This window comes from Labrus mixtus, chromosome 5 (assembly GCF_963584025.1).
Source record: "Labrus mixtus chromosome 5, fLabMix1.1, whole genome shotgun sequence".
NCBI classification, from domain to species: domain Eukaryota; kingdom Metazoa; phylum Chordata; class Actinopteri; order Labriformes; family Labridae; genus Labrus; species Labrus mixtus.
Genome location: NC_083616.1, coordinates 30,657,344 through 30,670,891, shown reverse-complemented (window position 1 = coordinate 30,670,891; position 13,548 = coordinate 30,657,344). Strand labels below are relative to the sequence as shown.

Below are 13,548 nucleotides of genomic sequence, written 5' to 3'. Positions count from 1 at the left end.
CAGAGGTCGATGTGGGGACCATGTACACCTTCACCCCCCGTGCCGTCTTTAAGCACAGCGACCCCTCAGGCCGAGTCCCGACCTTTTGACCCCCAGCGGGTGAGCATGTGCTCGGCTGTTTTTCTACTTTGTGAACTATGACGTGCACAACAAATTCCCTCACACAACACACACACACAAAGGAGTGTGTATGCTTTCTGGAAGAACTGTGTGTGTTTGAGTGTGACAGTCCACGTGCAGGTGTGTGTGTGTGTGTGTGTGTGGGGGGGGGGCTTTGTGTGTTTCTGTATGAAATGAGGGCAGAGTAATAATTTCCAGAGCAGGCTGAGGTTAGAGTGCAGCCAGGCAGCAGATCGGATCAGTGCTTTTAAACTCACTCGTGTCAAACCCACAAGTGAGTTTGTCCTTATAAGGACGTACGGGACAATCCCGGGAGAAGAGCTGGAAGTGGATCACCAGCTGCCACCGAGGAAACTGGACTGCGTTCAGTCATTGAAGCAGACACAAACAAACAGAGAGAAAGACTTAAAGGGTGAGAAAGTTCAAGAATATTTTTCTCACTTAAAGCTCCTGTGAAGATTTTTCTCATTTGTTGTGATTGTGGCGCCCCCTGTGGACAAGAGGAATCTCTTTGTTTTATTCATTATTTCATATTTTAGTTTGTTTTTTTTAAACAATAACCTCATCCTGATTTCTTATAACTCCCAAATGTATCACCACTCAAGAATCTTTGCAGGGAAAAAAAATGAATAAAAGAGAGTCTCTTTGGGCAGCATGCAGTGACTCACTCCGTCTGACACAGACGCTGACACAGTTTCTATAAAAATAGGCGTTTATATTGATCTCAGTCCGTTTCACAACCAGCTAAAAACTCCTCACAGGAGCTTTAAATGTCTCACTTTATGACAAAACTCCAATCTGAGGTGGAAGCTAATAAATCAATTTCTAAACGCCTACAGATAATAAAGTGTGCGTACAGCAGGATGCCACTCATACTCACACATTGAAGGTTGTCACAACTTTAGATACTTTTGGATATCATGTGTTTTTAAACGAAGCTATCTCTGTTACTTTAACAATCCATTTAGCATCCAAAAGTACCTTCAATTTAAACTGTGTTATAAGCCGCTTTGTATAGGAGAGGAATAAATCCATCACAAAAATTGGCAGCCTTTATAAAAAACTACAGATTTTCAGTCATGTTTTTACCTGAAAGCTGAAGCTAAAGAAAAAGAGAACAGCGGTGGTTGATTCAAATGAACAGATCGGCAAAATACTGACATTCCCTGAAGTCCTTTTTGTGTCTCAAAATGTTGTGAAAGTTACGTTTCTATCTCTTACAAACAGACAGAGAGCAGAGGAGGACACTGATTTATACAGTGTGCAGGAGTTTGCCCGACATTTCTTAACTTGCGGTGTCTCAGACTTCTAGTTTTGTTGCCGTCGTATCGACACAGGTATTGCCATCTTATCATTTTCCTGGTGTCATGACAACCCCAACACACACACACACACACACACACACACACACACACACACACACACACACACACACACACACACACACACTGAACAAAGGGAACACAATCAGGATACACGAGAGCCCTGCAAGGCATGGGACTCCCTGTTCAGGAGTTTCAGTCACCTCTCGGCTGAAAGAATGAACAAAGACACAAACCAGATTCAAGGCTGCGCTCATTGTGCTGCTGTGAACACTGAGCCTGCATTATGTGGGGTCAAATAAAGAGATGAAATAAACAAGACGGGGGGGGGGGGACGATAACTGCCCACATTGTGAGAGTGCTACACGTGTGGGAGACCTGGGAAAACAAAACAGGGTCCCCTTTTTACACTTGAGGTAGCAGGCATAAAGAACGGGCGCTTTGAGGAATGCATGTGGATCTGGGGGGGGGGGGGGGGGAGGACAGGCATCAAGAATGATCTATAGGGCTGTAATGATGCACTGCAGACAGATATGAGCTCATCACAGAGTCTGACATTAGTGCAGAAGAAGTCAGCCTCCTGAACGATTCATCACTGCAGACTTGATTAATGTGCGGCACGTGGTCAACGCTCTGATCTTATCTGTAGAAAAGTTGACCTTTCACCTCTGATGAAGGACTTCAAAGTGAGTGAAAATCTTGCAGCATGGTTGCACGTATACCATCTCTACGTTACACACTGAAAAAAACTCAAATCTTACCAAGTGTAATCATCAATATCTCACTTGATATAAGCAACGTTCACCTGACAAGATCAGATAAACGGCTGATAGAACGGCCTGAATTTCTTGTAATGAGTAAAAATACACGACAGTGCAGCAGGTAAAGTGCTCAAACTTCTTGAGATTAGACGTAACATCTTATTAAATGTGATTTCTTATTTCAAGAAACTTAAAAAAATAGATTTTGTTGCAGCTTTTCTTACTTATTACGGTTAAATCATGCTTTGTTTTTTTCATTTTTAGATCTTGAAATAAGTTGTGTATGTGAGCTTGTGAGGTGAACTTGGCTCTTAATAAGTGCAACGAGATATATTTTGACTATAAAATGAGTCCGTACACTTGGTAAGATGAGAATTTACTCAAAGTAGTCGCTGACAGAAAGTCGAGCTTTTTCTCTCCGGGGCTTCATCCACCACCTTCGTGAGACGTTTTGTCCCATTTCGGCTCTCTGCTTCCAAACAATCCGTCCTGTGAGAGGGGACAGTTTATCGCAGGTCAGGAGGGGGATTCAGGTCAGTTACAGCCTGGTCGGGAGAACCCTGCCCCACATCAGGTAGGTGGTCTCATCAAAAGGGTTTTATATCAGACAACACTGTTAAAGAGATATCTCATTATTCTACAGGATGAAAAAGAGAAGAAGAAGACAGAAAGGATGACGTCGGACGATACGATAGTGGGACGAGATTCACAATCAGTCATCCTGTCTCTTTCATTCCACCACACGTTGCACTAAACTAACATGATCCACAATGTAACTTAGGCTGCGTCGTAGTAATGTAGCAGCTGATGAAGCTTCAAGCAGACAGGCCGGTGATAGAATAGACGTGTATTGCCATTTGCACAGGTACAGGACAGTACAGGTACATTTTAAATTATATATAAAATAGAATAGCATTATAAGAAAAGAAGAAAAGTACAAATAAAAAAAAAATAATAAGTTGTAGTAACAGCAAAGTAAATTAAAATAAACTGTACAGAAGCTATACACTGTATTAAAGCAAAGATATAATACAAAAAATAACAAAAGGGGAACACTGTACAATGAAATGAAAATATAAATATGTTTTCTACTTCTCTTATTGCACCTGAGGTTATTGCACACATACACATATATTTTTGTTTTTAAGGTTAATGACGTGATGACATGCAGAACGATGTGTTAAATCTGTGCAGCATCCATTTAATTATAGAACGAGAAAGTTTGAACGCTGAATCTTTTACCTGCAAACACTCCCTACAGCTACATCCAATACATATTTACTAACTGACCTGGGTTGCTCTCACAAAAAAATATAAAAGAACAAATGTTGAGAACTTCTGGATTAAAAAAAAAGTAACATTTGTAGCTGAAGGATGAACTAAAGCAAAGGGCTTCACATTCTCCAAGTCGAGATTTATCCAAAATCGAACCGTTATTTCATTTGATTCTTTTTTTTAAAAGTCTTTGTTTGAAGTTTTGAATCATAATCAGTTATCATCAGACAGAGGAAGGAATCTGTTGAGGGTCGTTTTAGTATAGTAAATAAATCTCTTCCCTGATAAGAAGGAGATCTGATACTGTGTGAACGATATGAGAAGAAGGAATCTTCACAGATAAAGCGAGAGGAGAGAGACTGGGTTGGATCTTGAACTTCAGTGAGCAGACCCGGGTCACGGCAGGAGTCGGAGCACGCTGAATCTTCTCCAAATATGGGACATCAGCGCTCACACTGGAGCCCTGCGTGACTGTCTCTTTTGGTTTAATGAGGTAAATGCCAGAGGGGCAGAGAGGGGACGTCCCACAGGAGCGAGGTACAAATACTGTTGTTCTGATAGATCCGTGAGAGCCGGCCATGCTGACTCCCCAAAATCCAACAAATTATCCACCAGTGTAACGAGGGGGGATTTAAAGCCGCACAGTGAGAGACAGACAAAGCCAAACAAACTCTTAACAGATCAGCTGTTAGCATCAGTGGGCTGGAGAGCAAAACATCAACATCCGCTGGACAATTACTACTGGATCTCAGGAAATGCTTTCCTCCTGAGGGAGTCGGTATGGGAAAAGCCAAAAATCCATGTTTTCATGCAGTTAGAAAAGACCAATTTGTGGTGTTAGTCCGACTAAAACAGGACTTTTAAAATGCATGAAAACATGTCAGTGCAGCTGAAATGATACTATGTCCAAATTTCACCAAGTCGGACTAACACAGCTACATAATGCGGATGGAAATCAGTTAACCCTTGCATGTACACGCCTCCATCAGACCCAGACTGGACTACACGTTCTGTGCATGCTTCAGATATCATAGCATGCATTGCATCTGTACCATAAGTAAAACATTAAGCACAGTTCTCCATGCTCTCACTGTTCGACATACAACCACAACTTTGCCCTTTGCTAACCTGTTAGAAAGTTCAACCAGAGGAAAGTCGGAAAGAAAGCAACATGGCATGCATCTCATTTAGTACCAAAAGTACGTACAAACTGTAGAGAGCTGTAAAGTTGTCCACGATGTTTTTACACCTTTCGACATTCAACAAGTTTGCTAGCTTGTTTGTTGATTATGTGACATAAAGGTCAACACCTAAAAGGTCCATCAGTAAGTAGCTGAAAGGGGAACATATTGCCACCATAGCAGACATACTTTCGGCACTAAACAGATTCTCCCTCGGTGCTTGTATAGAAGTCCAATTAACTGGCCTAATATAATTATAACCAAAGCTTAACTTAACTGTGCATGTACTGTGTCTTTCTCTTTCTACCGTTTTATTTGCCAGATAAAAATACATTTTCTTCCCTAAGCTGGTGAAATGGGATGTATCCAACTTTTTACTCTACTGCTTAAACTTAGTATGTGAGTTGGCACAGAACCCAGAGCTTTTCTGATCCTGCAGAGTGCTGCATGTTGTTTCCTGTATGCTATTTTATCTACAAACAGAGCCACGCCTTGGAGTCAAAATGTAAAGCTGCAACTGTACCAAAGTCCTGCCACAGTAACTTACAGCTGAGAACCTGTTTTTTTTTTTATCAAAGCAAACAGTTGCTTAACATCAAAGACTCTTAATAACCTCTCTGCATTAAGGGTTGTCTCTTCCTCAAGGAGAAACATGACTTCCTGTCATCTGAAGCTTCCTCTTGATCAGTCTAATTTTTTCTATTTTAAAGTCATAAATGTTAGAAAACACGGGACATTACAGATCAGACATGGAGACCACTGAATCAGTAGCCAAAAATGAGATTTTTCACATCTGGTTTGTGTTTCTTTGAGTCCCAAACACCTGGAGAAAAGTCTAAACTGAAGCTTGAAGCCACAAAAAAAACACCTTCAGAGCACCTTCAGTATTTAAAAGTCAAACTGGGATTTGCTAGCGAGAGACGCCTGGTGGTTGAGAAGCAGATGGAGGATAAAAAAAGCACACCTCCAATCCCTTATCCAGACCTTTTCCATTTGGCAGAATGATGATCCAGACAGATGGAGATCGGTCACAGAAACCTTCTCTGCTGGATCAATTACTACACAGACAAAACAGACAGGAGCAGCTCTGACAGCAGTCGGTCTCTGAGCTGACCTGGTTTACATCCCTTTGTGTTTATTAAGTGTATACTGCACAGATCAAATCATTGAGGTCAGTTTTCTACAGCAGCTGCTGGTGTCTTCTTTGTTTGTCAAGCAGTATTTATTTCACCTTCCCTGAGAAACCACAAGTTGGTTCTGCTTTTCCTTCTGTCCTTTGTAAGTTACCATCTTGAGGATTTTCAGTTAAATGCATTTCCATGAAGTGGGATTGTCATAACACAAGAATTTTAAACTGCAATATGATATTAATAAAAATCAAACCAAATCCATAGCTACATGTCCCAGGCTCCCAATACTATGATTATTTGTATTTTTAATAACAATAAAATGCTGCACACTGTCTATATTTTCAATATTTTCAGTCATTAAAATAACAGATTTTATCTCAGTTTGTACACGTTAATGTTAAATCCCCTTTGCATGCAAAGTTAGCAGCGGAGTTCCACAAGGTTCAATGCTCGGACTGATTCTATTTTCCCTAAACTTTCCTTACATCATCAAGTAAAACATAAAATGCCATCATTATGCAGATGATACTCCGCTATACTTATCAATGAAGAAATAAGAAACTAATCGGTTAAATAAACTCGTGTCTGTCATTACGAACACCAAACCAAGACCTGGATTAAAAAGGAATATCCTGTTAATTTAGGGTGGGACAAAATATCGATACAGCAATAGATCGTCATCCTGACTTGTGTGATACAATTATCAAATAGCTGGTGCCAAACATCTAAGTTATAATATAGAAGAAGAATATTAGTTATTGAAGATATTGAAATATAAGATATTGAAATACAGAAGACGTTGAAAGCAGGCTAAAAGAAGAAGACAGCAGGATAAAGTCGGACAAAAGTTTAAGGATAAATGAGATAAGAGGTTAAACTGACACCTTAGTTTTTTGGGGGAAGATAATGTTTGGGAAGAGAGCTAGGGATGACATGCAGCAGAGGCCGAGGGCCGAGGTCAGATTCTAGCCTAGCCCAAGATTATAGCCTCCATACATGGGGCGCGTGACATAACCGCTAGGCCATCCGGCGCCCCACCAAATTAATGATTGTCTTGCAATACATCAATTATTTCAGTAATTTTTTTGTAATATTATCACAATTGTGGGCCATGTATTACGTATCATATCGTATTGTATCGTACCGTATCATGAGTTACCCAGTTCCCAGCACTAAACAACAACTGAGAATACGTTTTGAATGAAAAAGCTGCAATAAAAGCCATCACGACACGCACTCTGCGAGTACTCTCCAGCAGCTGGTTTTATGTTACTCTGCTTATTAATAGTCAGAGGTCGGTTAGTGCCAAATCATGGGAATGCACCAACAAAGGCAGTGAAACATCTATGTTAACATTTCAAAACTTCTCATATCACAAAAATACATCGGGCTCCAAGGAGAAATAATGCACATATATCATTTGGTGAATATAAACAACACTTTGAATGGTACACAAAAAAACCCTTAAGAGGTTTGCAAATGCATCGTGACATTCAGATTAATAATGTATTTTCTAGCTATTTATCAAAAAGCAGCATAAGCAGTAATGAATATGGTTTACACCCTGAAACTAAAACTGTTGATCCACTTACTGTAAGGGGAATGTAAGCCCATTACCTCATTGAAACAAGCAGAATCAATCTCTCTGACATTAAGTTTGTCTTTAACAGCCACACTATTTTTTATTATGACACTTTCAAATGTCAAAACAGTGCCTGACATCCTTTTAAAAAATTGAAATACTTCTTGGCCTATTCAGATGCCTGCTAATGTTTCTAAAGTATCAATCATAGCAAAGTTCAAAATGACAAAAAAAAGAACAAGTATCCTCTTCAATAAGGGGAAGGTACACAGTGAACTCAGTTTCAACTGTAGAAGTAGAGTAAGGTTTGTTGATATGCACATTCAATTATGCTCCATTTACTCTGACTTATTGTTCCACAGCAACAAACTTAAAGGCCAAATACCAAAAACAGACTGTGGTGGACATCATCTGAAAGTTCATGTTTTCTTTTCTCATCAATTCAGAGCCAAAAACAGTGAACTATTTATAGCCGCCTCCAGTAACAAAAGTTTCCTGTTTAATCAAACAAACAAGCGACTTCTTATCTCTTGCTCCCTGGCTGTAAATTTGGATACTCACTGCCAGAAGAAGCAGAAGTCTGCAGGCTGTAACTCAACTGTTTGGAACTCTGTCGATGCAAATGTGTAGATAACTCAGTTTCTCGTGTGTCACTTTGGCAGGAAAAACTGACCGTGACTGATTAACCCTCCGCCGTCTGCTTCTTTATCACCTCCTCACTGACACTGTGAAACTCAATCATACAGGAAATAAATGTTTCTGTGGAAATGCGAAGGGAGTGAATACCTGAGAGAATATGACAGGCTCAGCAGGAAGAAAAAAAAATATCAGGTGTGCACTGTGATCCCTGGGTTTAGCCTTAAGGAGTGTTTGTGAACTCTAGGGGTCAGAGACGCTCACAGAAACATCCCGTAAAGTGAACATATAGAGGTCAAAGTCAACAGTGTTCCACATCTGCCGGCAGAGACACAGAAGCAGCAGGTGTTATCAACGGTCAGGAGCGTAAAACACTTCAGAATCTTTTATTGGGGTGTGTGTATGTGCGAGTGTACGTTGCATTCTGCATGGAGATGGGGGGGGGGGGGGGGTTGCTGCTGTATTCAAAGGAAGATCTATTGCATGCAACAGCTTGTATGTGAGACTGTAGCCTCAGATTTCATGACTGTGGATGAGGTTCAGGTCGGGTTTGACACTAACAGGATGCACCGATTTAAAACCTTCTTAGAATTCAATTAAATTGTCCTTGTTGATTTAGCAGAAAATCTGTTTACCAATCGATCAGTTTAAATGCAAAATATCAGAAAATAAGAGAAAATGTAAGTTCAAACTTCCCACAGCACACTGTGAGTGTTTCAGATGTTTCTATTTGTCTCTACAAGAGGAAGGAAAAACATCGATACGGCAGGATAATGTTTGGACCGCTGATGCCCAATATCAACATTTCAATTAGAGAATAAACTCATGAACTTTTTTAGGGGCCTTTTATATTCCTCAGTTAAATCAAATGTGGTGAAAATAGACATCACACACGTCAATATTGGGTAACTTCTTATTTTTAATTTCCAAAAAATTGCAGGCAACCTCCAGCACACTGTCTAAATTTTAAAAAAGCATCTGTACTTTTTGATACTATCTGTAATCTAATGAAACTAACTCCATTTGTGAGAACTTTACCATTAACTAAAGATATTAAGAAGGCAGACATTTTTAAACGTGACCACTGCTCACACTAGCTTGAAGTGTAAAAAAGAAAAACAAATGATAAAAAGACTTTTAACTGCACATAAATCAGAAATAGTCCCAGACGACAGGCATCATTTTCCCGATTTATTGGGTCCCGATGATGAGGCTGACATTTGGACACGTCCCCGGGGGGGGGATAAGGAGAACCTGGGACTGTACTCAGAGCCACACAAAACAACCCCATTCTTCCTCTCAGACTGTAACCGTTGAGCTCTTGTCAGCGCACAAAGGGTCCAGAGAGCCATAAAACGAAGGCCCTGGGGGTCCCATAGATCACGGGGGCCGGACCACAGAGTGAAATTGCCCTATTTTAAACATGTGTGAATGCTTTTTAGCTCACCAGGGAGAGGGGACAGTCACAGGGCCGACAAGACTAGTTACAAATCATTATGTGAGAGATGTCCTGCATGTGAACGCAGCCAAGCAGGCGCCACGGACGGAAACGTCTCCAGGCAGTGGTTTCAAATCGAGGCGGACTTGTGCATTAGCAAGCTAACAATAAGACGTTTCATATACTGATGACACCTGATGCATGAAAGCAGGGAGGGGTTTCACAGATAATTAGAGGGGAGATCTTGGTGTGGATGACACTTTAGTCAAACCTTCTTCTTAGCAGACAGGTGCCTCAATAACACCTGTAGACCTGGCTCGTCCAGCAGGTTCGACACACTGCAGTTTCAGGTCAGTAAGGGATGATAATCATCACCTTCAGAGCCTCCAGCCCGCTGATAAAATCTATTTTAAGCGATAGTTGTTGGAGCTGTTTGGTTGGAAGCAATGGCCGTATAAAAATATGGACGTAGACGTCATCAACTGATATCTGAAGAAGGCGTGATGAAGCCCAAAGCTGGCAGTCGCCATATTGAAAGAGATAAATCCAACTTAATCTAAATAGCCAACAGGGTACCCCGTGCTCAGCCTAAACACGTTCTCATGGTGCGCACGGTTGCAGGAACATACCATGGGAAATAAATCAAAAGTCCGTGGCACACTGAAAATAACTTTACTGTATTTTATTGTGAGCGAACATCGGTTTCTCGCCCAGCCAAATAAATAAATCCAACTAACTTTCCATCAATCAGGAAGTCCTCTGGCAAACAGAAAAGAAATGACCTATAGAGACCAAAAACCGTGTTTTCAGTTCTGCTGTAAAAACTGCAAATTTCCTGTGTTGCAAAAAGAAAGCCAAGCCAGTGGAAACAAACTGCAGTTCATCGAGTGTCCACTTGAGGCTCCCTACATGTTTACAGCCTGGTTAAAAAAACTGTTTTGGTCTCTATAGCTCATTCCTTTATTGGTACACACTGAAGAGGGGTGCTTTTTTTTTTTTAGAACTCGTCCGTTTGGATTATAATAAGAGCAGGAGTTTTGCATACATTTGCATAATTAGGGGTTTTGGTATTTAGACCGACCGGTGGACCCATTGTAGCCGCTTGTCAGGAGGCTTAAGGCTCGCCTCGGCTCCACCTCTTTCCCCGTTTCTAGATTCATCAAAAGTTAGGTGTAGATATCATCTCCAATAACGCGCACACTTGTTTTGGCTTCAAAACCCTTCATCAGACACCGATGGGTGACGTCACTGAGACTATACGTTCATGTTTTTATTTTGTGTTTAATTTTAACATGGGCTCTAATTTTGCAGCCGGCCTCAAGTGGACGCTTGAGGAACTGCGGTTCTTTGCACTTCTGCATTAGGCTTCATTTTTCAACATTGGAGGATGCCACTTGTTAGGAAGTAGCTTCTCTCTCCGAGGGGATTCTGTGACCCGCAACAAACATCCTCTTCAGAAGAAAGTGGGACGCCAACTGATTATTTTTGTGAATACTGAAATAGATTTTGGAGGGTGGGAGAAATTAAAAAAAATGCTTTTCCTTGGTTGCCATTGAGGGGATTAAATGAGCAGTATGAAGGCAGTCTGGGCTTTGAATAGAAGTGCAGAGACGGGATTAGCGGCGTTAGCGAGGCCTCCATATGACCTTCCGACTGTTTAGTTCATTAAGCACAACGCAGGCCTGGAGCTGTTTAAAAAAGGAGCTCCTCCACCCGGCTTTACCAGCAGTTTCATTAAGCCGGGTATCTCCAAACATCCATCATGCTTAACTTGCTTCCCGAAAAACAACTCGATTCACAATCCTCTCCACAAAGCCTCAGTAGAAAACACCTCGGAAGAAGGTTAAAAACAAAAAGCACGGTTCTCGTTTCTCTGTGGAGCGGACTTTACACCCAATCACAACCCTGCATGGAGTTCAATCAAAGTTTGTTTTGTTCACTGAAACCAAATTCACTGCGGAAAACTGTGACACTGGAGTCACCTCAGACATCATCAGTGAGAATGTGGGATCTGTTTAACCTTAGAGCCGGTGGTCTCATCTGAAGGAGGGGGGGGGGGGGGGGCGCTCTGCATTTCAAACCTGTCTCAGTAACGTGTGGAGAGTCAGTGCCACATGATGATAAATACACGCATGAATTCCAGCGTCTGCATGATACTGCAACTCTCCAGACAATGAGAGCATTCTCACAGGACGCACAAATCTGAGGGAGGGGAGGTCAAAAGGCCACCGCAGGGAACATCTTGTGAAATAAACTACGAGAGACATGAACAGTCGGTGAGTCACACACCTGTAGGACTGGAGGTCTGTTCAGGTTGATGTGAGAAAAACATGCAATGTGTGAAATTTCCATGTTGCAATAACGATACGAGCGAGAAAGCGTTACTGCGATTAATGAAGACGTCTGCAAGGCGTTTGTTGAAAAGGCTCGTGTCCAGATGAAGATTAATTAACTGCAGAGATGTGATCACTCTTTCTGCTACCAGAACTTTGAAGTGACAAATCATTAATCCCCTCCCCTGATACTCCTAATAAATCCTTCCTTCCAGCTTTCTTCCTCTATAAATAAACGTATAAATTACTGATGAAAGTTGGGCCGCTGGTCGCCTGGTGGTTGGTGCCATGTGGGCGGGTTCGAGTACGACCTGTGGCTCCTTTTCCCGCATATCGTTCCCCACTCTCTCTCTCTCCTATCTCTAAAAAAATGTATTGTAAGATCCTCTTATCTCCTTTTAAAAACATGAATATGCAAAAATGTCAAAAGCCTCCATTAGTGTCGAGGTTTGTGCGCACGGAGGCCATGGTCCTCCAGGCGGGCGGCCCGGTTTGAATCTGGCTCCTTTCCCGCATGTCATTCCCCACTCTCCTATCTCTAAAGTAAAGGCATAAAAATCCCCCCCCAAAAAAACAAAAATACAGATAAAATGAACAAAAAGTAAATCATGAAGCCTGAAGAACAAATAAGATTCAACATCTTTCTGCTGTCAAGCTGATTTAAAGTGTGACTTTGGATCAAAGTGTTGCCTTAAAGGCGATTTATCTTGAGAAAGCTTCCAGACTAATAATACCAGGCTGGCTGTATTTATGCAGTTTAAACGGTCTCAAGCAGGTCAACCAAACATCACATTGATGCCCTGCCTCGCTCCAACGTAAACAACCTTTTCTTGTTCTTCTTATCTCCAGGAACACTAATCTAAATGTTTATCTGAGAAGGGAAACGTACGACTTATAAAAGGAAGTCGAGTTCAAATCAGTTACTATTATCACACGTTGAATTAATCCAGATGTTTCACGACTGCTGCGTCATGTGTTAGCTGTGGTGATTCAGAGGAAGAGTGTGTAACGACGACGTCTGAACACCGACAGGCTGACTCATGCATCCTTGTAAAAAGTGTCGGAGGAAGAAACAGGTGTCACGTTCATGTCAGACACACTGATTTCTCACCTTCCTCTGCCTCGGGAAACCATGGAGCCGTGACTAACAGCACGCTGAAACAGGACGTCGTGTTTTTTGGACGTGTTTACATCCTGATTTACTGCTCGAGTTTATGACACAATGTCTCCTTCAGTAGCTCATCATTAAATACATCGAAATGAATCACAGACATGTTGTATAAACATGATCAACTCTTTTTTGTTGTACAGGTACGTCTGAGGTGTATCTACATGAGGATGACTGAATGTTTACCTGCTCATTTATTCTCTGTTTTTATTCCAACAGTTTGAATTGTTATTTTTTCTTCATGGATCAATCGGGCGTTTATCGATCATTAAGTGAAACAAAAAGAGTAAAAAAAAAACGATTCAAAAGTTGTTTTTTTCTTCATCTTAACATGTAAACATTGATAATCAAACTGATTTTACTCGTGCATAACTTCATGGAATAACAAGCTGAGAAGAGGCTCAAACTCTGACTGACTGAAAATCCAATCGTCACACTTTCTTTATTTTTCATCTGCAAGTAAGAATTCATTTTATGGGGCCCTGGGTTCATAGTGGTTAGTGCGCACATCCCATGTACAGGAGGGTAAAGTCTTCCAAGCGGCTGGCCCCGGGGTTTGAATCCGACCTGTAAGCTCCTTTCCTGCACACTCTCTCTCCCCG

At 41.3% G+C, this 13,548-nt stretch overlaps 1 protein-coding gene across 5 annotated transcripts in view; it reads right to left on the bottom strand.

Moving 5' to 3' along the window:
• smtnb (smoothelin b) overlaps positions 1-13,548 on the bottom strand; it is an 82,784-nt gene that overhangs the window by 68,090 nt on the left and 1,146 nt on the right. The window lies entirely within an intron of this gene.